Source organism: Rhinoderma darwinii, chromosome 9 (assembly GCF_050947455.1).
Source record: "Rhinoderma darwinii isolate aRhiDar2 chromosome 9, aRhiDar2.hap1, whole genome shotgun sequence".
Lineage (NCBI taxonomy): Eukaryota > Metazoa > Chordata > Amphibia > Anura > Rhinodermatidae > Rhinoderma > Rhinoderma darwinii.
The window spans coordinates 70360562-70386924 of record NC_134695.1 but is presented as its reverse complement, the minus strand read 5'-3'; the positions used below and the strand labels follow the sequence as shown (position 1 = coordinate 70386924).

The following is a 26363-nucleotide window of genomic DNA, read 5'->3' as shown; positions in this document are numbered from 1 at the left end:
GTCGGAGTCGTTCCCTTGTTTCAATATTATATTTGTTGCTGCGCAGAGCATTGTAGACGACACTAGTGTTTAAAGAAGAAGCCATAACTCCAAGAGGCCATCTGTCCGACTCGTCCGAGAGGAAGCGCCGTGTCAATTACTGCAATAAAACCTCGGCTATCATTTCCTGATCCTGCCCTGCTATCTACTGTCAATAGGCGGATATTGAAATCCATGACCAGGGCCACACGGTTTCCAGCTCAACAAAGAGGCCTCGGCACTATGTCCCTGAGCTTAATGAAACGAGTGGGGGACGTGACGGCAGAAGTTTTTTGTTATTAAAAAGATCTTGTTTAATTGGATATCACAGGATTTGGCAGCGGTTGAAAGTTTCTGTGTATCCTGTTTGGAGGGAACATATTAATAGCCCTGACAGGATTACATGGTTGTTTATACAGTGGCCATCAGTGTGTTTACTGATGTAATGTATATACCGTGTACGACAACTTAAGAGTTTCCTTTACATACGATTATGGAGTAAGCCTCTGTTCACATCTACGCCCTGGTTTCCATTGAAAACTAAAACCACGGCAGTTCCGGATACTTTGTTTGATGTAAACCACTGACGCCCAACGGATACCATTGATTTTGTCGGGTGCCGTCATGGTGTCCATCGGTTTGATTGGAATAATAGGGCTGCATACAGAGCTAGTCTTCTTGTCTAATCTGCCCTTGGCACCAATGTGATCAGAGCCGTAATAATGTCTCATCTCCTGACTTCAGTCGTAGGGAATATTTACATATCCCGGTAGACCGTGAAAAATAATGCTCATTAATATATTTGTTTTTTGTGCAATTTTTTCCAATTTACTTTTTATTGGGGTGAAAAAAAGGAACAGCCGGGCAGTCGACCGGTTTTATTACAGTTTTAGAAAAAAGTCTAGTCCACTATAGAATTGAGTGAATGTCCATTTATCAGTAGGAGATTATAGAAAAGACTGTAAATTAACCGCTTATGGATGAGGACACCTCTTAGACCTTATTCACACGAGTGTGTCCAATTTGCGTCTGATTTTTATTTTTTTTACACACCCGTAGACTATAGGAAAGTCTGCTCTGCAAAAATGGATCAGAATAGAGCATGCTGTGGTCGCAACGGACACACGCTCCATGGAAAAAAATAACGGATGTGTGAATAGCCCCATTAAATTGCATCGGTCAGTGTGCGGTATGTTAAAATAGACAGCACATGGACGAGAAAAACATTCAGGTGAATAAGGCCTTAAAGGGAATCTGTCAGCAGGTTTGTGCCCCCAAAACTGCTGACAGCCCAAAATACAGAGTGGGGAGTGTAGCGTAACTATACAGGTGTTGTCAGTCATGCAAGCTGAATGACCGTGAAAAATGCTGTTTCAATGCCCCCAGCGCCATGTTTGCAAGTGTTTCAGAGGCGACACTTGTAGTTTAAGTGCTCCAGGCTTTCCTCCACTCTGATTGAAGTCTCTAGCGTCCAATCAGGAGCACGATAGAGCCGTCACTCAGAGGTAAGAAGAGAGGCTGGAAGTGTTCAGCGAGGAGAGCCTGGAGCACTTGAACTTCAAGGGACCGTCTCCTGAGCATTTGCGATCACGGTTTGACTGCAGTGCAAGGATCAATGTTTTTTCTAATATTGAAGTCTATGAGGAAGAACACTACAAGCAAGTCACAAAACTGTGAAGGATAGGGCACAGGGGAGAAAACGCAACAAAACCTAAATTACAAGTAGTTGTGATTTTATTCAGCCACAGAATACCACAAGCCCTGCAGGCAGGAGCAACCCCTGTAATCAGCTGATTGCACGGAGATCGTCCAGTTTAGAAAACCTATTTCCACACACGTTATTTGGAAATTCTAAAATAATAGAGAGGGGTCCCCATCTCATGGTCAGAGTGGAGAGCGGTTACATAGAGCGTCTCTCTCTCTGGAGGACCCGTCCTATATTACACAGACATCACATTGATCTGAATGGACACCATGTAATACTTCATTTCCCCTGTGGTGGCGCTGCAGGGAAACTGACCACATTCTGCAAGGTTTCCCCACAGATTACAGCTGATCGCTGGGTGTCCCAGAAATAGGACACTTCATAAGAGAGCCTTCTAGCAAGTACGGAGTGTCCAAAGAGGAGAACCCTTTAAATAATAAGGGTTGTCCGTTTCAGATGTAAATCTAGTCAGTGTTTCGTCAGGGAAAAACTGGATTTTACATCAGAGTTCAATCAGGAGTCAAGAGTGCGTTCAGGGTAAATTTTTGTATTTCCGTGTAGCATCAGTTTTTAATGTACCTGAAAAATTGATACTGCTCTGGCAGCACTTTCTGCTTTCATTCAGCATATGCAAGCAACCCATCAGTGAAAAACTGACTGCACTCGGATGACGTCTGTGTGCTGTCATTTTATTTTTCACTGAACCATTAACTTGAATGGGCGAGTCAAGTGCGAGAACCCGACCAAAGTAGCGCATGCTGCGATTTTCTCGTGCAGAAAATCGGACATGTGAATTGGCCCAATGACTTTAATGTGTCAGTGCGCTGTCTGTTCTACACTCAGACAGCACAAAGACGTGAACAACGCTCGTCTGAATAGATCCTTAGGGCCCCTTTTCTGATCTAGTATCTGATAAACCTGGGAAGTCGGTCAGAGCCGCTCCATGCATCTCTTTTATGTTTTGTGATGAATACAGATAGCGTACGAGTTTGTTATCCTGGAGCTGAGAGATGGGGACAGAATTAGTCTCTCCAGGTGCAAGACAAAAGGAAGCTTTGATGGAGACTGTTTTATGATCCTTTCAGGACACTTTCATTAGGACAGAACATCACCTGTCATCACGTCTACTCCCACAAACTGTATATAAACAATACAGGATAGATACGCCAAGTACCTGTAATATTCTCTAAATCCTTCCACGTGATTAGGATGAGCCCCTTGGGTCGTGTTATTAAGCAAGAGCTTCCCCACCTGTTCCCACAGAACTTGCAGACACGGCGGTTTTCCCCACAGTTATTCCCTTGTTACATTGGGGACGGGAGAGCAACTAGACCTACTGTACTAGATGCAAATGGCAACCTAAAGAAACAGAGAAGACATGAAACCATCAGGTAGATAGGGGGGTCTTAATCCATTGACGTGAGAAAGTTTGGCATATAGATTACTCAAACCCTTTGGCACTGCTCGGAGATTTCATGCTGACCGCTGATTTGAATGGACCTTTGCTCACAATGTTGTGTCCAGTAACGATATCTCTGAGCGCTGCCAAAAGAGGTTTGGGCTCTATAGAACCCTTTTATCAGGAAATCGGAGATAGTCTAAAGGCCCCTTTACAAAGGGTCTGAGATCTGGTGATCGTACAAACGCCAGCTCCTGATCGTTGTGCTGTGTAGAAAGGGCAGCGATCAGTCGATGATCGAGCAAGAAAAGTGGTCGCTAGTCGGCAGCACATCTCCCTGTGTAAAGATGCAAAATGTACGTCTTCCTTGCAATCATTGCTGCGTTTGAAGTGGGCAAACGAGCACTGATCGACGATCTGTATTGTTAATCGGCGCTAGTTTATCAGGCAGAATATCTGTTCGTGTAAAAGGACCTTAACATCACAGACTTCACCAATGTCATCATCTCGTGTCTACGACCTAGAAGAAAATCTAGAAGACAAAAATAGTATGGAGAATGGCAAGACTATATATGCAGAAACAGGCTCTGTATGCCATAATCTATAATCACCAGCAGGGGGCGCAGTGAGATGTAATTATTGGTAGTGGTAGCTGAGCCTCTACTATCTGATTTGCACTTGGCCTTGTCGTTATTAACACAGTGAAACAGATCTCATGAGGTGGCCTGATAAGTCCTGTACTCTAATTACCGCTGCCTACGTGCCATGTGCAATGATCCTCCAGCTGGAGCGGAGCCATCTCGGAGTTACTGCATAGCTGACTTACAATTTGCCTGCCGGGTACAAGACATAAATTAACACTAATGATTAAATTGCTGACATTTCCATATTAAGATAAACGACCACTCCATTCATTCTCCACCTGAATATGCCATAAATGTCTAAGATAGGAATAACCCTTTAAGAAAATATAGTTGAGAAAATCCCAGTGTCATTAGTTACGTGTAATTTTTAATTTGTCTGGAGCGCAGCCATCTGTACGGCCATCGCTTTGAAATCCGTGTGACAACAAAGACTGATGAATAGGACAAACAGGTCGGCATCAGAGTAAAGGGGTCTATTTCAATGACAGTATGAGGCGACATTACTCAATCATATCATTACACCGGACAAAGAGCCTGCAGCTTGTACTCTATTGTCAGTGAAATCATTCTCATATAATAAATATCTATTGACTGGGGGCAGAAGAGGCGTCCTGTTCTCCCTCCACATTATTTATACATCTCATTAGCCCAGGCTTTAATCAAATGCAAATATTGTTTGAACTGTATCCTCCGGGGAGTGCGAGATCCTGTATGTTTGCTCTGCAGAAGAGGTTTCTCATCACCAGGATTCTGGATTATATGTGTATCCGTGTCATCTGTTCACATGCTGCATGTTCTTACAGTATTAGTTTTGGGGTTTTGTTTTGTTTTTTTTTGCAGCGGTCATATGTTACATTTAAAGGCTATGTACAACTTTCACATCGTGTGTTTTTTTTAAGAAAAAATAAATAAAATTGTGCATCAGTGTGATGGGTGCAACTCTCTAAATACATTTTATGAAAAAGTTCAACATTCAAATTCACTTTTATTATTTTTTTTTAAACTTCTTAAGATAAAACTTTTATGTATCCTGTATACATAGAAGCTGTATCGTTCTGTCTCAGCCAATTCCGTCAGTTCAGCTAAACTGACGGCTCGGCTGAGAGCAGGTCCTGAGTGTCTCTGACACATAGGATCCACATAATATCGATCACATCTAAGATCATAACTTAGATGTGATGGATATTAGCTAGATCCTGCGAGACCTGCTCTCAGTCGGACGGAATCTGCTGAGACAGAACGATATAGCTCCTATGTATACAGGATATATAGAAGCTGTATCTTAAAAAGTAAAAGTATTTTTTGCTAAAAGCGAATTTGAAAGTTGGTTGAAAAACACAAAATACATTCATATAGTAAAAAAAATTGCTTACAAAAGGTGTACATAGAAACAAGCTCTGTGAGGTGTTATGTGGACGGAGATATTCTCCCCTAGAAGTAATGCTTTCTTGGAGTCCAATGGAACAAACAGAAATAAAACTCCATACCTGCCTCCGTAGGAAATCAGAGGCACACGGAGGTACAGTAGAGGCCCCATGTACCTCTATGGAAGCCATATTACAGCTCCGTGAATAACGTTGTCGCAATATGGCCGTGTATTTTGCAGTTATGTAAACGATAAAAAATAAATAAATAATTCTACTGTTGGGTTCAGACAGAGTTTTTTGCAGGCAGAAAATCTGCCTCAAAATTCAGTTTTGGAATTTTGAGGCCGATTTCCGTGGCGTTTTTTCGCCCACGGCCAATGAGCGCCACGGGCACAAAAGGCCGCGAAATACACTTTCTCTGCCTCCCATTGATGTCAATGGGAGGTCAGAGATGTAAACGCCCGAAGGTAGGGCATGTCGCTTATTTTACCCGTGAGACGGTTTTGCCGCTCGCGGGAAAAAAATGCCTCCGCCTCCCATTGAAATCAATGGGAGGCATTTTCAGCCGTTTTTTGGCGCGTTTTCCGAGTCAAAAAACTCTGCGTGAACTGACCCTAACAATGGTTTACTAAAGCAATGCATGAATAAAATATATATATATATACACTGTATATTTTTTATTTATGTTTTAAGCTACACTAATAACGTTTCTAATGATAATAGACAATGACCGAATGGTGGTTTTCTTGGTGCAATTTATTTACATTTTGTTTGATGCAAGTTTTTTTCTTATTTTTCTATAAGTATTTTTAATTTTTATGACAATTTTTTTGGTTTAGGCATGTTTTTAAAATTGTTTTTACTTTTTGTTGTAGGTATTATTATTATTTTTATTATTATGTTTTTTTCTTGTGCAGTTTTCTTGTTTGTTGCACTTTTTTGGGGGAATTTCTTTCTTGGTGTGTGTTGGTTTTCAAATGTATCCCATCATGGTGCATCTTGTAAGTCCAATTTAAAATATAGATAAACATGACTAATAAAGAATGTCATTATTTAACCCCTTAGTGACTAAGCCTGTTTTGGCCTTCAGGACCAGCCCCATTTTTGCAAATCTGACATGTCTCACTTTATGTGGTAATAACTCCAGAATGCTTTTACCTATCCAAGCGATTCTGGGATTGTTTTCTCGTGACATGTTGTACTTTATGATACTGAAAAAATTTCGTCGTTAAATTCAATATTTATTTGTAAGAAACGCCAAGATTTAGAGAAAATTAGCAAAAATTAGCATTTTTCTAAATTTTAATGTATTTACTTGTAAAACAGATAGTAATACCACACAAAATACATACTAGTTTATATTTCCCATATGTCTACTTTATGTTTGCGTCGTTTTTTGAACATTCTTTTATTTTTCTAGGACGTTACAACGCTTAGAACTTTAGCAGCAATTTCTCATATTTTCAAGAAAATTTCAAAAGGCTATTTTTTCAGGGACCAGTTCAGTTCTGAAATGGCTTTGAGGGCCTTATATATTAGAAAGTCCCCAGAAGTCACCCCATTTTGAAAACTGCACCAATCAAAGTATTCAAAACAGCATTCATAAAGTATTTTAGCCCTTTAGGCGTTTCACAGGAATTAAAGCAAAGTAGAGGTGAAATTTACAAATTTCATTTTTTTTCTTCAAAAATTCATTTGTAACAAATTTTTTCTGTACCACAGAAGGTTTTACCCAAGAAATGCAACTCAATATTTATTGCCCAGATTCTGCAGTTTTTAGAAATATCCCACATGTGGCCCTAGTGCGGTCATGGACTGAAACACCGGACTCCGAAGCAAAGGAGCACCTAGTGGATTATGAGGCCTCCTTTTTATTAGAATATATTTTAGGTACCATGTCAGGTGTGAGGAGGTCTTGTGCTGCCAAAACAGTGGAAACCCCCCAAAAGTGACCCCATTTTGGAAACTACACCCCTCAAGGAATTTATCTATGGGTATAGTTAGCATTTTGAACCCCCAGTTTTTTTGCTACATTTATTTGAATTAGTATGTGAAGGTGAAAATCTACTTCTTTTGTGAAAAAATGGGGAAATGTTAAATTTTTACAAGGAATAAAGTAGAAAAAACACCCCAACATATGTAAAGCAATTTCTTCCGATTATAGCAATACCCCATATGTGGTAATAAACTGCTGTTTGGACCCACAGCAGGCCTCAGAAGAGAAGGAGCACCTTTTGGATTTCTGATTTTGCTGGAATAGTTTTCAGTGCCGTGTCGCGTTTGCAATGCACTGGAGGGATGAAAACCGTGGAAACCCCCCAATAGTGACCCCATTTTGGAAGCTACACCCCTCAAGGAATTTTTCTAGTGGTAAAGTTAGCATTTTGACCCCACAGTTGTTTTGCTGAATTCATTGGAATTAGTCTGTAAAGGTAAAAATCTACTTTTTTTTCTGAAAAAAGGTAGCCATTTTTAATTTTTACAAGGAATAAAGGAGAAAAAGCGCCCCAACATTTGTAAAACAATTTCTCCTGATTACGTAAATACCCCATATGTGGTAATAAACTGCTGTTTGGACCCACACCGGGGCTTAGAAGGGAAGGAGAGCTATTTGGCTTTTGGAGCTCAAATTTAGCTGGAATAGTTTTTGGGTGTCATGTCGAATTTGCAAAGCCCCTGAGAGACCGAAACAGTGGAAGCCCCCCAAAAGTAACCCCATTTGGGAAACGACACCACTTAAGGAATCTATGTAGGGGTATAGTGAGCATTTAGGCCCCACACGTCTTTTGCAGAATTTATTAGAATTAGGGCGTGAAAATTAATATCAACATTATTTCCACTAAAATGTTGAATTTTTTCAATTTCACAAAGGATAAAGGAGAAAATGCACCCCAACGTTTGTAAAGCAATTTCTCCCGAGTACGGCTATACCCCACGTGTGGTCATAAATGTTTTTTCATTCGAAAGTAATTAACCCTTTACGAACTGATTCATGTTTTGCTTTTTCGTTTTTCCTCCCCGCTTTCCAAGAGCCACTACTTTTTTATTTTTCTGTCAATAGAGCAGTGTGGGGGCTTATTTTTTGCGGGACGAGCTGTAGTTTTTATTGGTACCATTTTTTGGTACGATGCCATATCGGTGGACATAAACGGCTGTTTGGGCACGCTGTAGGGCTCAGAAGGGAGGGACGCCATTTGGCTTTTGGAGCGCATATTTTGCTTGGTAGTAGTTCTGGCGTTTTGCTGGTATTTCAGTTTATAATGTTGGGGCACATGTAGGCTGGGCAGAGTACATCAGGGGCATAATAAGAGGGTATAATAATGGGGTAAATAAATAATAATCCACAGATATGTGGCCAGTGTCGCACTGATAAATGGCGCCCGATCTTATCCACTTTTGGAACACTCTGCACATTTTGCATCGCCATAATCTGGGAGCCGGAACTTTTTTTATTTTTTCACCACCGAGCCGTGTGAGGGCTTATTTGTTGCGGGACAATCTGTAATTTTCATTGGTACCATTTTGGGGTACATGCAATTTTGTTGATCACTTTTTATTCAATTTTTTCGGCAAGCAAGGTGACCAAAAACTATCAATTCTGACAATGATTTTTATTTATTTTTGACGGCGTTTACCCTGGGCTATAAATGACCATTATTCTTTATTCTGCGGGTCGGTACGATTACAGTGATACCATTTGTATATAAGTTTTTTTATGTTTTGCAGCGTTTGCACAATAAAATAACTTATTTAGAAAATAATTTATTTCCTGTGTCACCCTATTCTGAGAGCCATAACGTTTTTATTTTTCAGTCAAAAAAGCTGTGTAAGGGCTTGTTTTTTGCGGGACGGGTTGTAGTTTGTATCGGTACTATTTTGGCGTACATGCGACTTTTTGATCACTTTTTATTGTATATTTTGTGAGGGGCGGTGACCAAAAAATAGTGATTCTGGCATAGTTTTTCGTTTATTTTTTTTGCGGCGTTCACCGTGCGGGAAAAATAATATTATAGTTTTATAGTTGGGGTCGTTACGAACGCGGTGATACCAAATGTGTGTCATTTTTTTTTACGTATTCATTTTTTTTCCTATAATAAAAGACTTATAATAGGAAAAAAGCAGTTCTTGTTTATGTCACTTATAACTTTTATTTTTACACTTTTTTTAAAACATTTTTATTCTTTTTTTTACTTTTTTCACTTGTCCCACTAGGGGACACTTAGACTTGCAGCTCTGATCGCTGCTGGAATACATTACACTACACACGTAGTGTAATGCATTCCAACTGTCATTGTGACGTGACAGTCACACTGACAGGAAGCCTACGACGACCACCCTCGGGGTGGTCCTCATAGGCTTCTGTACATGGCAACCCGGAAGCCATTGTCTGGCGTCCGGTTGCCATGGGTACCATCGCCAGCCCCCGTGATTTCACATGGGGGCTGCCGATCGGCGCTAAAGACCTTAATTGTGGCGTTCAAAATCGAGCGCCGCAATTAAGGGGTTAACTGCCGATATCAGCGGCGACAGGCCGCTGATCGGCAACGGGGAGAGCAGGGCTGACACCCTGCACAGTTAACCGCCGCTGCGGTGTAGCGCCGCGCGGCGGTTAGCTGTCAAAGCACTGACGTAACTGTACGTCAAGGTGCGCGAATTTACTGCTCACCATGACGTACAGTTACGTCATGGTGCGTTAAGGGGTTAACTCACAAGTATGAGGAGAAAATGACCAAGATGAAGAATACGTGTTTTCAATTTGCAAATAACCATTGTCAGGAGATATTTTGAGCAGTTTATTTGATCAGTGAGACGTTGAGCGCACGTAGATCCCCATTTACGTGGGCGAGTGTCTTTAGTGACTTATTAAAGAGTAATGAGTCCTGCTGTCTTTGATGATCTTTTGTGACGAGACTTGAATAAATAGCTGCTGTGTATCACAGTTAATTAGGAAACCGCAACGCAGCTCGCTCTAGCTCTTTGATGGATATTTTACAGTCGGTGTGTCGCTCTTACGGCCACAATGGTAAAGCATGTCCTACTTTGCAACCACATAAGCCTCGGTATTGCTGCGAAGAACCTTGGAACATTGTAAATAATGGAATACGGTTCCTTCTAAATGTTTGATTATGTAAACTTAAAAGTCATATGATGAAACATACCAGGATATCTTGAATAATGGCTCATGCACACGGCCATATTATGGCTCTGTTAGGGCTGCTGAGGCCGCTACTGTACCTCCGTATGCCCCCGATTTCATATAGAGGTTTATTCTGTCAGGGTCCGTACAAATCGTGGCATACCCCATTGGATTCAGAATATAGAGATATAAGTAAGCATTGCTTCTTGGTCCAATTCTGCCGTTTAGTTCCTATATTACAGCTGCAATATTCACCATAGGGTCTATGCTGATCTAAGTTCAGTACAAAAGAACTGCGGGGTTCAGGTGTTGCGGGTGTAATACAGATACTTTGGCCGCTTTCACACGAGAGTAATACGGTTGACTTTTTGCACGTGTGTTACAGACTAAATATACAGACTTCCCACGGTTAAACCACCAGAGGCTTCTATGGTGCTCTTATTCCCATTGTAATAAACCGTGGGAGGTCCGGGTGTTGCGTCTATATTACGCTGGTATAAAAGCGGCCTAAGGCTGCTTTCACACGGCAGTCATTTTTGGATCAGTATTTGTTAGTCAAAACCAGGATTAGACGTCTTCCATGTTTTGGACTAACTCTTGGAATTGGCTTACAAATACAGATGCAAAATACGGACTAAAATTATTTGCAAAATAGAAATAACTCTAGAAACGGTGCCTGAGGTTGGAAAATCTTACTGCAATGGACACAATCTGCAGATGTAGTTGAGTTCAGTTTGTAAGGCTGGGTTCACACGAGCATTTTCGGTCCATAAAGGACGGAACGTATTTCGGCCGCAAGTCCCGGACCGAACACAGTGCAGGGAGCCGGGCTCCTAGCATCATAGTTATGTACGACGCTAGGAGTCCCTGCCTCGCTGCCGGACAACTGTCCCGTACTGTAATCATGTTTTCAGTACGGGACAGTTGTCCTGCAGCGAGGCAGGGACTCCTAGCGTCGTACATAACTATGATGCTAGGAGCCCGGCTCCCTGCAGTGGGTTCGGTCCGGGACTTGCGGCCAAAATACGTTCCGTCCATTACGGACGTAACATGCTCGTGTGAACCCAGCCTTAGATGTAGCAGGGCGGAGTGTTTAATTGACTCAGCATATCATGAATGTATTATCTGTGGTTTACTAACAGACTGCAAGTCATCCTACGGCATGATCACATAGCCCCAAAGAGATGAATGATCAATTATCTTCAAGGATAACCGTAATACAGTCTTACCCCCGGCTATATCATCACCTCATGTGAACGCCAGTTACCAGCTCTTTGCACTCCTGGCCTTGTGACAAGAAGATTAAGGGTATGTTCACACTACAGCGTCCGTAACGGCCAAAATTACGGGGCTGTTTTCAGGAGAAAACAGCCCCAGTCATTTCAGCCGTAACGGCATGTGCAGGCGCTTGAACGCCGCGTCCATTACAGACGTAATTGGCGCTGCTTTTCATTGGAGTCAATGAATAACGGCTCCAATTACGCCCCAAGAAGGGACAGGTCACTTCTTTGACGCGGGCGTCTATTTACGCGCCGTCTTTTGACAGCAGCGCGTAAATAGACGCCTCGTGTGAACAGACAAACGTCAGCCCATTGCTTTCAATGGGCAGATGTTTGTCAACGCTATCGAGGCGCATCTTTCGGAAGTAATTCGGGGCAAAAACGCCCGAAATACGTCCGTAATTAGTGTGTGTGAACATACCCTAAGAGATACATGAGATTCTCAGCACGAGAGTGAGGAGTGTGAATGTGAATAGCACTCAGAAGATTTGGTATTAGACCGATCTAATCCTGTCTGTAAGGATTTATTATCGCATATATTTTACGGTTATTTGACTCTCTCGCTACAAGCGGTCGAAAAGTTCTCACCCTACAAAATAAAGGCCCTTTAAGAGTGTCTGATGCACTTAAGACTTCTCATGACCTTCAGAGGATAAGACGAGCTGCACTTCTGATTATCCTTACTGTCTTTAATTAATCTCATTTAAGGTTCTGTCTTCCTAGAATGCAGAACTGTAGAAGAGAGGCAGCCATGGAGGGTGGGAATGTGGAATATGATTTACATTGTGCATGGATCATAAAGATCAGTCTCCGACCTGTGGCTCTCCAGCTTTTGTGCAACTACAACTCTCACCATTGTGATTACTCATTAGGGAGCCTTTAAGCCTTCCTCGTAATGAATAGGTATGGTGGCATGTATCCATATGAGGCAGATCTTAGAGTTCCTGCTAGGTATTTGTCCTAATAACGTTCCAAAAGTGAAACACACACGCACATATTGGCTATGGCTAAGTTCACACTAGCGTTAGTATACGTTTACCTCTCTTCCATCAGAGGAAGAGAGGATCGAAAGATTAAACGGAAAGCAACGGTTCCGTTAGAATTCTCATTGATTTCAATGGTAAGTTTCAGTTGTTTTCCGTTTACCTCCGTTCGCTAGGTTTCCGTTTGTTTTTTTCACGGAAACAAAAGTTCTGCAAACTGCACTTTTGCTTCCGTCAAAAAAAACAAATATGGAAACCTAGCAAAAGGAAAGCAATTGAAACAAAACAATTACCATTGAATTGAATGGTAATTCTAACGGAACCGTTGCTTTCCGTTTAATCTTTCGATCCTCTCTTCCTCTGACAGAAGAGAGGTAAATGTATACTAACGCTAGTGTGAACTTAGCCTAAGAACTGCTCCGGGTATCTGGTACCGTAGATAGAAGAAAAGATATAAGCACAATTTTTCGGCCAGTGCAAGTTTCTCATTTTGTGAATTGGTTTTCTTTTCGCCGTCTATTAGAATGCATTGGTGAATTGATTTGTTAGGTTTGAGGTTCAGTTATTGCCAATCAATTCTTGCATTGTAGTCTACGGACTGGCAAACCTGCAAATCAGCTATCGAGGAATCAGGCTGGGACGGACACCGACAACAGGGGGCTAGAACAGTTCATAGATCACCCCTCATTAATGGCTCTACAGAAATTCTCTCACCAGTGCGCACTCCTACATGGGATCTGATAGTAGGGAGTAGTAGCCCCCTTGCCGGCAATGCTCCTGCTGCCACACAGGTTACACATTTGTTATGATCACCCCTGCAAATCCAACCAGCATTATGCAGGCACCATTTACAGCAGCCTATATTCTGTCTGTACATCAATAGACACAAACTGACATAAAATATCCTGTGGGCTGACAAGGAACGAGATTTAAACTGTAACTCTGGGTGGAACCATGGAAATGAGCCACCTGAGATGCTGCACAGGGCATACTTATACTGTGTGCTAACTGCAGTGGGATAATATATATGTGAAGCATATTTTTTGGCACTTGAGAGGAGTGGTCCAGTGGAGGATCTCCAGAAGAATTGCTCTACGTATGGAGCATATAAGGGACCAAAACTCCAGGTAAGGGCTTATCCAGACAAACGAGTGTAACCCGTTCGGGACTCATTTTCACGGATCCCTCATAGACTTGAGTCTATTGAGGGATACGTGAAAACGGATAAAAATAGGACTTGTCATATTTTTTTAAAGGGCCCTTCACATGGTCTGTTAAAACAACGGACTTGTAAATATCCCCATAGAAATACATGCAGTTGTGTGACGACTGTTAAAAAAAACAAAAAAGCGGTAGTTAGTTTTTAGTGTCTGCCTGGAGTCACATTTTAAGGTTACATGCACACGTTGCCTAATTTGGTACAGAAAATCGATAAATTGACATGCTGCGGACAAATTCTGCAACATGTAGATGAGATTACTTGAGATCTCTTTTACTTTGCTGGTACTTATTACGCTGCGGATTTGCCGTGGAAAACTACGTGTGGCAAGTCCGCACCGTGTAGGCTCGTCATAGGTGCCCCGTCATTAGTCCTATCATCACACCTACAGCATTGTCATATAAGCTTCACCATAAAAAACATCCTTTATTGAGCTCTGTTTATGTTCTGTCATCATCTCTTCCACATAAAGGTACAATTCATTCACCTCAGTGTGTAAACATATTTTTTGTTCCTGCTCTGATACATTTCCTTTCTGGGACAATGAGCTCTGACGTCTGTTTAATCAGATATAGTCACAAAGTGCTGTACAGTGATACAACACCATACACTATGTTTAGACACTTCATTTCGATTTTTTTCCAGGAAAGTCTCATAGATTACAACACTGAGACAGCAAGTAACCACACAAAATAAGTGACCTCTATTTCTATACTTTTAAAAAAATTACACATTTTCTGATACAGAGCTCCAAATGCCTTCCATAGACATAGTCAAACGATAAAATTCTATCCGCCTGCAGTTACCACTAGGGGGAGCTTACTGCACACGGACAATATGCAATACGTTCCTAAGCGACCTCTAGTGTTGGTGGCGGCAGGAAGCCAATATATTGGCTATGCAAGATATTAGGAGCTCTGCATCAGAAAATCGGAGCTCTAACCACAATAAATGCATTACAAGGTGACCGCTGAAATCTAGAAACTATCATGCTGTCCATTCTTTACAGTAGTCCTCCAGTTCCAAGGGCTACTCTCGCAGATCTTGGCTAATAGATGGGGGTTTGGGTGAAGACAAATACACACTATTAGGTTAAGGGGACAACCCTTCTCCATATGCTCGGAAACTCACTGTATTAGGGGGAGCCGTGTAATATTACATTTCCCTATAGTGCTTTCTACAGGGGTACTAGTATAGTTGCCTGCATCTTCAGCCTGTGAAATGAACTGGTCATTGGGGCTGTCAGCAGCCGCAACGGGTTTGCAAAAACTATACTACCCCTTTAAGAGACTACATGTGTCTGCAGCACCATGAACAGAATACAGGCTGTTATACCGTACCTACATTCTGCTGATGGATTTGAAGGTTAAAGTCAAGGAACTTTATCCTGTAATCAAATCTAAGACTTTTATAATATGTGCAATAGATTATAGAAGTGCAATTATCTAATATATAACATGAGCATCCAGGGTTTATTCTTCTGCTTTTGCCCATATAGGAAATTTTAGGAAGAAAGTTCAAGCTTGTATCATGTTCCCGAAACTCTCCTTTAGCGTAGTCCTGGTAGGGAGGGCATTACACAAGCTTCAGCACCTCCCAGGGTGGACAGCTCCCTGCAGTCTGAACATCTGTCATCTGAGTAGCTGCTGCCATTCAGGACCCCACTGACTCCTGAAACAAGTCCGGCTGACAGGATTTTAAAAGCTGAATGACAAGGCGCTGAGCTGACGTCCTTCTCATTTCTCTATGGTGGATATGCTATAAAAGCAGAGGAATGGAAACTGTACTAAACTGCTCTTCTACATATTCTCAACAATATTTTATCACCATGTTCTGTACCTTATAGGCAGGGCCGAACTGAGACAAAAAAGCAGCACTAGCACACAAGCCCCAGCAGCCAACACACTCTGTCTAAAACCGGCCCTGGCCTTAAGCCCCCCAGTCACAGCATACAGCGTACGTCGGTCGAAAGAGATTTCTGTTGAATGTCAGATTACCACACTTTTTTATGAGGTGGAGATGTGTTCCGGTGGAGCAGCGAGCTCACAGCTTATGTGATCAACATTCAGCCTTCCCCCTTCCCCATAGACCAACCCCTACGGGGTGACGGAACGTGATACTTGATTGAGTGAGTATATTGCTGAAATCTGCAATAATGTTCTGTAAAAGAGAACTGGCTCAGCCGCATAAGTAGCTTTCTTATGCAGCAACCTCCTCACTATACCACCTGCACCCAGCGAGGTATCCTCTCAGACAAGGCCACACTTCAGGGTTTGAACCAAGGTCCACACAGAAGACACTACTTAAGTACCAGACCGCCAGCTCATGCTGATTTCTGAGCTTTCTTATTGTCCCCATAAGACCAAATGTAAACGTCACATCCAGCAGGAATAAGAACATGTCATCATTGTAAGAATTTGTTGGCAGCAGTCGAAAGCAGAGGTAGCGCAATGGTAAAGCTCTCTGCTGATAAATTAGAGGCATGAGAACCATGTGAGTTCTATCCCCAGGATCTCCAGCCTTAAAAGCAGTTAACCCCCAAGCCACTGTGCTGTCATGTCCCAATGTCATCCATTTCTTGTTGAAGATCCGATTACCCATTTTTAAAAGAGGTGGAAAATTTGTCCTTGTAAGGCTGCCATGCAGCTAGCTCACAGCTTGTGTGATCCAAGTTGAGCGCAGGAATCACTTCTGTACAACGTGGGTTCTAACCCCCATGTTGTCCTCCTGGTGACCCTGGGCAGCTCCCCCTTTCCCAAAGTGCCACCCATGGAGGGATGGATTCTGATACCTGTTTGAGTGATGAGTATATTGCTGAAATCTGTAATAATCTACTATATAAATACAGCTGTCTCAAAAGAGACAGCTGCATAAGTATCTTTCTTATGCAGCAACAATCTCACTGTGCTGCCTCCACTATAAACACCACCCAGCAAAGTACCATTTTGGACAATCCACACATCAGGATGTGAACCAGGGGCTGCACAGAAGACACTCACTACTTAGACACCACTTAATCATCACACCACCAGCAGCATCTTAGCTTTCTTATTGTCCCCCCCATAAGACCAAATTAAATTATTACTTCCAGCAGGAATAAGAACATGTCATCTTTGGAAGAGTTTGTGGCCAGCTCTCAGCAGCAGAGGTAGCGCACTGGTAATGTTCTCTGCTGATAAACTAGAAGTGTCAGGGACACGTTGGTTCTATCCCTAGTATCTCCTCCTTGTGTCTCAGTTTTGAAAGTCTTTCACCAGTGCAGGTTCACAAGGCGATGCATCCTTTTAACCTCTTAATGACCAAGCCATTTTTTAAGTTTTTCCATCGTCGCATTCCAAGAGCTATAACCTTTTTATTTTTGCGTCGACATAGCTGTATAAAGTCTTGTTTTTTGCAGGACAAGTTGTATTTTTTAATAGCACAAATTTGGGGGACATATTATTTATTGATTAACTTTTATTAACTTTTATTTGGGGGGAAATAGAAAAAAACCTGAAATTTCACCACTTTTTCGTGTCTTAAATCTACGCCGTTTACCGTGTGATATAAATGACGCAATAACTTTATTCAGCGGGTTGTTACGATTGCAACGATACCAAATTTGTATCGTTTTTGTATGTTTTATTACTTTTACACAGTAAAAACGCTTTTTTTTCAAAATTATTTGTTTTTGCGTCTCCATATTTGAAGAGCCGTAACGGTTTTATTTTTTCGCCGATGCGGTTGTGTGAGGGCTTTTTTTTTTTGCGGGAAGACTTGTAGTTTTTATTGGTACCATTTTGGAGTAGATGCGACTTTTTGATCACTTTTTATCACATTTTTTTAAAGTCAGTATTCACAGAAAACAGCAATTTTTCCATATTTTTTTATTAATTTTTTTACAGCGTTCACTATGCGGGTTAAATAATGTAATAGATTTATAGTCGGGGTCGTTACGGACGCGGCTATACCAAATATGTGTAACTTTTTAACTTTATTTTGTTTTTTTAATAGTAAAGCATTTTGTAAGGGGAAAAGCTGGGTTTTTCTCACATTTTTTTTAAAATTAACTTTATTAAACTTTTTTTTCACTTTTTTACTAGTCCCACTAGTGGACTATAATATGCGATTCTTCGATCGCATTTATAATACACTGCAATACTTTTGTATTGCAGTGTATACCGCCTGTCCGTTTAACACGGACAGGCATCTGCTAGGTCATGCCTCCGGCATGATCTAGCAGGCATTCACTCCAGGCAGACCTGGGGGCCTTTATTAGACCCCCGGCTGCCATGGGAGACACAGACACTCGGCGATCGTATCGCCGGGTGTCGGTGGGGGAGAGAGGGAGCTCCCTCCCTCTCTCCAAAACCACTCAGATGCGGTGCTCGCTATTGTGCACCGCATCGGAGGGGTTAAACGGGTGAGATTGATACTAATATCGATCTCACCCGGCAGAGCAGGGACGCTCCCAGCCCTCAGCTGCCTCTAGCAGCTGAGAGCAGGGAGATTTGACAGCTCCCTGCTCTGTTGACTTATTCCGATGCCGCGACGTAAAAAGTTTATGGCATCGGAATAAGGCCCGTTAGTGACCGACGTAGAAACACGATGGGCCGGTCACTAACGGGTTAAAGGAGAAATGCATTGCCCTGTTGAGCATCAGCCGCTTCCCAAAATTGTTGGAAAAACTTCACCAGGCGCAAGCAACAAACTCGTATAAGTGAGGGGAGAGCCACCTACCACACAAGCAGCATGTAGCATGCTTTGAACCTAGGGACATGGGTTAACTCCATAGCAAACCAGGCCTAGGCACTTAAGCCCCAAGCCGTCATGCTGCCCTGTGCCCCAAGCCGTCATGTGATCTGGTGGAGCCGTCGTCCTGCAGCTTATGTGTTCAGACACAACAGTAAATGCCACCAGCAACTTATTAGTAAAACGCTTTATCGCCGGCAGCTGAGAAAGATATTCACAGGACTGACGGGCTTTTTTTTTAAATTTATATTTCTTGTTAAAGAATGGCAGAAGGGGACATCATGTCTCCACAGGAGTTTCTTTAAGGGATGTAGGAACCTCAATATAAATCAAGTAGAAAAATAAATTACAATCAAATTACAAAGACGTGATATTTTTTTTTTCTTTTTAAAGACGATCTTGTCAGAGCAAATATAAAGCAAGAACATTTTAATTATTTTTACATGGAAATAAACCAAACAACAGGAGGCAAGATGATCATTTTAGGCACAACTCCGAGCAGTAAAGCTCATGTAAAGCGCATCTGGTCTTGTCCGTCCCCCATCACCTTCATTTAGTAACCCTTCTTCTCCACACTGTACAGTCGTTTATACTTCTTATTCTTACTAAAGACATTGCACAAATATTATACAAGAGAACGGCGTCAGTGACATCTAGAGAAGCCGAGGAGTTCATTAATGGGGTTTTCCACCTTCTGACAACTGATGACCTATCCACCGGATAGGTCATCAGTATATGATCTGTTGGGGTCCGACCCCCGTCCCTGCACAGATCAGCTGGTCCGGTGCCTCCATGCACTGGACTTACATGCCAGAAGCAGTTGGCTCCCACCACTTAATAGCAGCCGAGCTTCTACAACATGGCCGCTATGCTATGTACAGAGCCAACTGCTTCCGTCTCCGTACATCGCATTACGTGCCATAACAGGCGACTGGCCTATCCGGTCAAGGTCATCAGAAGGTGGAAAACCCCTTTAACGGATTACGTCTAAACCAACTTTCTGTGCCACTTGTTAGAGCCGGGTCACCATAGAAAACACATCTGAGAACAGTTTTGAGACCGACACAGATTTTTGTTTTCACAAAGTTTTCTACTTCAGGTTTTTTAGATATTTTAGTTAGATGTTTCTATGGTTACTGAAGTACAATTATAAACATTTCATAAGTTTTTTAACTTTTATTGACAAATACATCAAGTTTATGCAAAGACTCAATATTTAGTGTTGACCCTTCTTTTTCAAGACTTCGGCAATTCGCTCTGTCATGCTAGATGTCAGCTTCTGGGCCAAATCCTGACTGATGACCAATTCTTACCTAATCAGTGCTAGGAGTCTATCACAATTTCTGTTGTTTTTTTTTTTGTCCACCCACTTTTCGAGGAGTGACCACAGGGTCTCAATGGGATTGAGATCTGGGGAGTTTTCTGGCCATCAAACCAAAATGTCAAAGTTTTTTTCACCGAACCCCTTAGTTCTCACTTTTGGCTTGTGACATGGTCCATTATGCTGGAAATAGCATTGTTCATCACCAAATTGCTCCTGGATGGTTGGGAGAAGTTGCTGCTGGATGGTTGGGAGAAGTTGTTCCTGGATGGTTGGGAGAAGTTGCTCCTGGATGTTTGGGAGAAGTTGCTCCTCGATGGTTGGGAGAAGTTGCTCCTGGATGGTTGGGAGAAGTTGCTCCTGGGTGGTTGGGAGAAGTTGCTCCTGGATGGTTGGGAGAAACTGTTCCTGGATGGTTGGGAGAAGTTCCTCCTGTATGGTTGGGAGAAGTTGCTCCTGGGTGGTTGGGAGAAACTGTTCCTGGATGGTTGGGAGAAGTTCCTCCTGTATGGTTGGGAGAAGTTGCTCCTGGATGGTTGGGAGAAGTTGCTCCTGGGTGGTTGGGAGAAACTGTTCCTGGATGGTTGGGAGAAGTTCCTCCTGTATGGTTGGGAGAAGTTGCTCCTGGGTGGTTGGGAGAAACTGTTCCTGGATGGTTGGGAGAAGTTCCTCCTGTATGGTTGGGAGAAGTTCCTCCTGTATGGTTGGGAGAAGTTGCTCCTGTATGGTTGGGAGAAGTTGCTCCTGTATGGTTGGGAGAAGTTGCTCTTGGAGGATGCTTAGATACCATTCTTTATTCATGGTAGTGTTCTTAGTCAAAGTTTTGAGCCCACTCCCTTGGATGAAAAGCAACCCCACACATGAAGGGTTTTTAGGATGCTTTACTGTTGGCATGACGCAGAGCTCATGGTAGCGCCCATCCTTTCTTCTCTGGACAACCATTCTTCCAAATGTCCCAAACAGTCTGAAGAAGGCTTCATCAGAGAAAATAACTTTACCCCAGTCCTCTACAATCCAATCCTGGTACTTCCTGAAGAGGACTGTCCTCAATGTTTTTCTTGGAGAGAAGTGGCTTCTATGCTGCCCTCCTTAAAGAGGCTCTGTCACCAGATTTTGCAGCCCCTATCTGCTATTGCAGCAGATAGGCGCTGCAATGTAGATTACAGTAACGTTTTTATTTTTTAAAAACGAGCATTTTTGGCCAAGTTATGACCATTTTTGTATTTATGCAAATGAGGCTTGCAAAAGTACAACTGGGCGTGTTGAAAAGTAAAAGTACAACTGGGCGTGTATTATGTGCGTACATCGGGGCGTTTTTACTTCTTTTACTAGCTGGGCGTTCTGACGAGAAGTATCATCCACTTCTCTTCAGAACGCCCAGCTTCTGGCAGTGCAGACACAGCCGTGTTCTCGAGAGATCACGCTGTGTCGTCACTCACAGGTCCTGCATCTTGTCAGACGAGCGAGGACACATCGGCACCAGAGGCTACAGATGATTCTGCAGCAGCATCGGCGTTTGCAGGTAAGTCGATGTAGCTACTTACCTGCAAACGCTGAGCGTACTATGGGAGTTACGGAAACAGCGTAGCTCAGCGAGCTATGCTGTTTTCTTCTTCATGGTCGAAAATCACACGCATTAGCTGCATCACAAATCGGAAGAACGGAGTTTAGGGTGCCCCGTTCTAGAGATAGGCGTGGGTCAGACAGGGCTGGACTGGGACTTAAAATCAACCCTGGCATTTTTAAGCACACAGGACCACCGCAGTCCATATGCAGCCGCCAGCGTTGGGCTGGGACCACCTTTCAGCTATACATGACACGGGGAGATTTATTAAAACAGGTGTAAATGAAAAGAGGAATAGTTCCTGATAGCTCCAACTCCAATGAATCCACTGCGTTCCTACGAGAATAATGAACATGCTCATTATTCTAGAGGATTTTTTTGCGGAACCCAAAAAAATTGAAGCAGACTTATTTCTACTGCATGTGAATGGGGTATAAAATAGGCCATTCACTATTAATGGATGCAGAATGTTAGTGGATTTTAAAGGGATTTGGGTGTAGAATCAGGGACTTAGTCCTAATCAAATCCTGATTGCGTGATCATGGCCTAATACTGACGTATAAAGATTACAAATTATACCAGTATACACTGCTAAAATATCACCATACTGTAACTAAATAGTATGATTTCATATTCAGCCATATACACACACACTCACATCCTGGAAACATGACGCACACATGCAACCCAGAAGCTGGACACATGCTACATTTGTGCCACTCACACCTAGGACACATGTGCACAGACACCACTCACACTTATGACTCATGTGCAGAACATATATACACCAGAATCCAAGCTCAGTACATATATACAGCACCAGAACAAAGCTCAGTACATAAATTCAGCACCAGCACAAATACAGCTCAATTTAGTGCAACCCCGTGCCGTATAGGTTTGTACGGCGTAAAACTACAGCTCCCAGCATGGACCGAACCATGGTAAGGTTTATGCAGGGAGTTGCTGTTTCACAAAAAACAAAACATTCCGCTGCAGATCATACAGTGACTACAGTGCTGATTAGAGGCAGAATAAACATTTATATTAAGTGACTCACCGGTGACGATCTCAGATTCTAGTTGTTCATTTTTTCTTTTCTTCTCCATCCGGTCCAGACCTCTATGATGACTTCTCCCGGCCACGACCCATTTCTACAGAGTTTGCTGCTCAGATGTCTTCAGCTACTAACTATTCAAACATTTCTGCACCTATAAACGAAGATAAAATTCTCATGGTGACACACACTGTACCCCTACATATAATAGCTCCATACACTGCACCTCTAATTATAATAGCACCATACACCGTGTGCCCGATTATAACAGCACCATACACTATGTCCCTGATTATAACAGCACCATACACTGTGTCCCTGATTATAATATCACCATACACTGTGTCCCACACACACAGATTGATCTCCGTAGATAGTGCCCCCATAGAGCCCCCTGTAGATAGTGCCCCACATATTGTGCAACATGTAGAAAAAATAATGGTTGGCACTACCTTTAGCTTGCGGCGTCACTGGTTCTTGTGCTTGCTGGGACTTGTGGTTCAATAGCCTTTATGTAGCGGTGCTCAGTGCGTATGAAAGAAAGACTTAGGCAAATGTCAACAAATAGAAGAATAGACAGCACGGCACTCACCACTTGCAAAAAAAGGTTTCTTTTTATTTTATGTTGAGGCAGGCGTAACACGGGAGTTGAAGACAATGGAGCCTACCAGCCTAAACATAAAATAAAAAGAAACCCTTTTTGCAAGTGGTGAGTGCCGTGCTGTCTAGTCCTCTATTTGTTGACAAGTGCCCCACATATAGCGCCTCCTGTATATAGTGCACCACATATAGCTCCCCTGCAAAATCTGCACCATTTTCTGCAGGAAAAAAACGCAGGAAATGGTGCTGTTTTTCCGCAGCGAAATTTCTGCTAGTTTCTGTTTCAGAGTCATGTTTTGGGCTGGAATCATGGGGAGAGAGCTGGTAGGCCCCTTTAGGGTCCCTGACGGTGTGAAAATGACCTCTGCAAAGTACGTAGAGTTTATGACTGACCACTTTCTTCCGTGGTACAAAAAGAAGAACCGTGCCTTCCGTAGCAAAATTATCTTCATGCATGACAATGCACCATCTCATGCTGCAAAGAATACCTCTGTGTCATTGGCTGCTATGGGCATAAAAGGAGAGAAACTCATGGTGTGGCCCCCATGTTCCCCTGACCTCAACCCTATTGAGAACCTTTGGAGCATCCTCAAGCAAAATATCTATGAGGGTGGGAGGCGGTTCACATCAAAACAGAAGCTCTGGGAGGCTATTCTGACATCCTGCAAAGATATTCAAGCAGAAACTGTCCAAATACTCACAAATTCAATGGATGCAAGAATTGTGCAGGTGATATCAAAGAAGGGGTCCTATGTTAACATGTAACTTGGCCTGCTATTTTTTTTTTTTGATTGAAAGTGCTTTTGAGTTCTGTAAATATGACCTCCTGATGCTGCAAATTCAACAAATTACCATTTTAGTCTCTTTACAACCTTTAAAATGTTTTGATCTCTGTTGTGCATAATAATTTGAAACAGTGCATTTTGAGTTTTTTACTTCTAAAAAAAAAATCTGTTATCATTAGGAGATTTGTTCAATAAAATTCGCATTATACTCCAACGGTTGATGGCTTGAAGATTATACTGACTGTCATTTGCATCGACTATTTAGGAAAATCAGCGAAAAATAACATTTGCATAATAATTTGGAACGCGGTGTATTTACCTTCTCTTAAGGTAAAAGTAGATTTAATATATACTTTTACCTTAAGAGAAGGTAAATATATACAGACCCAGAACCAAGCTCAGTACATATATACAACACCAGAACCAAGCTCAGTACATATATACAGCACTAGAACAAAGCTCAGTACATAAATACAGCCCCAGAACCAAGCTCATTACATATATACAGCACCAGAACAAAGCTCATTACATATATACAGCACCAGAACAAATCTCATACGTATATACAGCACCAGAACAAAGCTCAATACTTACATACATCATCAGAACAAAGCTCAGTACATATATATACAACGCCAGAACCAAGCTCAGGACATATATATACACTACCGTTCAAAAGTTTAGAGTCACTTAGAAATTTCCTTATTTTTTAAAGAAAAGCAGTTTTTTTCAATGAAGAGAACATTAAATTAATCAGAAATACACTTGAAAACCCTTGTGCAATTAAGTTACCACTGCTGTAAACAGTTTTGCTGTTTAGAGGAGCTATAAAACTGACCTTCCTTTGAGCTAGTTGCGAATCTGGAGCATTACATTTGTGGGTTCGATTGAACTCTCAAAATGGCTAGAAAAAGAGAGCTTTCATGTAAAACTCGACAGTCTATTCTTGTTCTTAGAAATGAAGGCTATTCCATGCGAGAAATTGCCAAAAAACGGAAGATTTCCTACAACGGTGTGTACTACTCCCTTCAGAGGACAGCACACACAGGCTCTAACCAGAGTAGAAAGAGAAGTGGGAGGCCCCGCTGCACAACTGAGCAACAAGACAAGTACATTAGAGTCTCTAGTTTGAGAAATAGACGCCTCACAGGTCCTCAACTGGCAGCTTCATTAAATAGTACCCGCAAAACGCCAGTGTCAACGTCTACAGTGAAGAGGCGACTCCGGGATGCTGGCCTTCAGGGCAGAGTGGCAAAGAAAAAGCCATATCTGAGACTGGCTAATAAAAGGAAAAGATTAATATGGGCAAAAGCACACAGACATTGGACAGAGGAAGATTGGAAAGAAGTGTTATGGACAGACGAATCGAAGTTTGAGGTGTTTGGATCACACAGAAGAACATTTGTGAGATGCAGAACAACTGAAAAGATGCTGGAAGAGTGCCTGACGCCATCTGTCAAGCATGGTGGAGGTAATGTGATGGTCTGGGGTTGCTTTGGTGCTAGTAAATTGGGAGATTTGTACAAGGTAAAAGGGATTTTGAATAAGGAAGGCTATCACTCCATTTTGCAACGCCATGCCATACCCTGTGGACAGCGCTTGATTGGAGCCTATTTCATCCTACAACAGGACAATGACCCAAAGCACACCTCCAAATTATGCAAGAACTATTTAGGGAAGAATCAGGCAGCTGGTATTCTATCTGTAATGGAGTGGCCAGCGCAGTCACCAGATCTCAACCCCATAGAGCTGTTGTGGGAGGAGCTTGACCGTATGGTACGCAAGAAGTGCCCATCAAGCCAATCCAACTTGTGGGAGGGGCTTCTGGAAGCATGGGGGGAAATCTCTCCCGATTACCTCAGCAAATTAACAGCTAGAATGCCAAAGGTCTGCAATGCTGGAATTGCTGCAAATGGAGCATTCCAAGACCAAAGCAAAGTCTGAAGGAGAAAATTATTATTTAAAATAAAAATCATTATTTCTAACCTTGTCAATGTCTTGACTATATTTTCTAGTCATTTTGCAACTCATTTGATAAATATAAGTGTGAGTTTTCATGGAAAACACAAAATTGTCTGGGTGACCCCGAACTTTTGAACGGTAGTGTGTGTATATATATATATATATATATATATATATATATATATATATATATACACACATACATATACACACACACACACTATATATATATATATATATATATATATATATATATATATACACACACACACACTATATATATATATATATATATATATATATACATACACACACACACACACACACTATAATATATATAAATATAAGATAGTTTCATGGTGCTGGCCTCGTTCCGGGTGTAGTACAGGATCTTACATTTTCCCCTGTATCAGTATAATCACATGTACTGTATATACTTACTTTACCCATGTGACTTGAGGATTCTGCTCTGTCTTAAATAAAACTTGAACACTTGCTTTCCATTTTTATTGCATAATTCTTCATTAAGCCCTTGAATGGGGTTAATGAGTCTTAAGGTTGATGACCTAAATACTACATAACCCAGTTTGCCTC

General features: G+C 42.0%; 1 protein-coding gene across 4 annotated transcripts in view; it reads right to left on the bottom strand.

Annotated features, from left to right (window-relative positions):
- LOC142660967 (uncharacterized) overlaps window positions 1-26363 on the bottom strand; it is an 88472-nt gene that overhangs the window by 28079 nt on the left and 34030 nt on the right. The gene's annotated exons all lie outside the window — the stretch shown is intronic.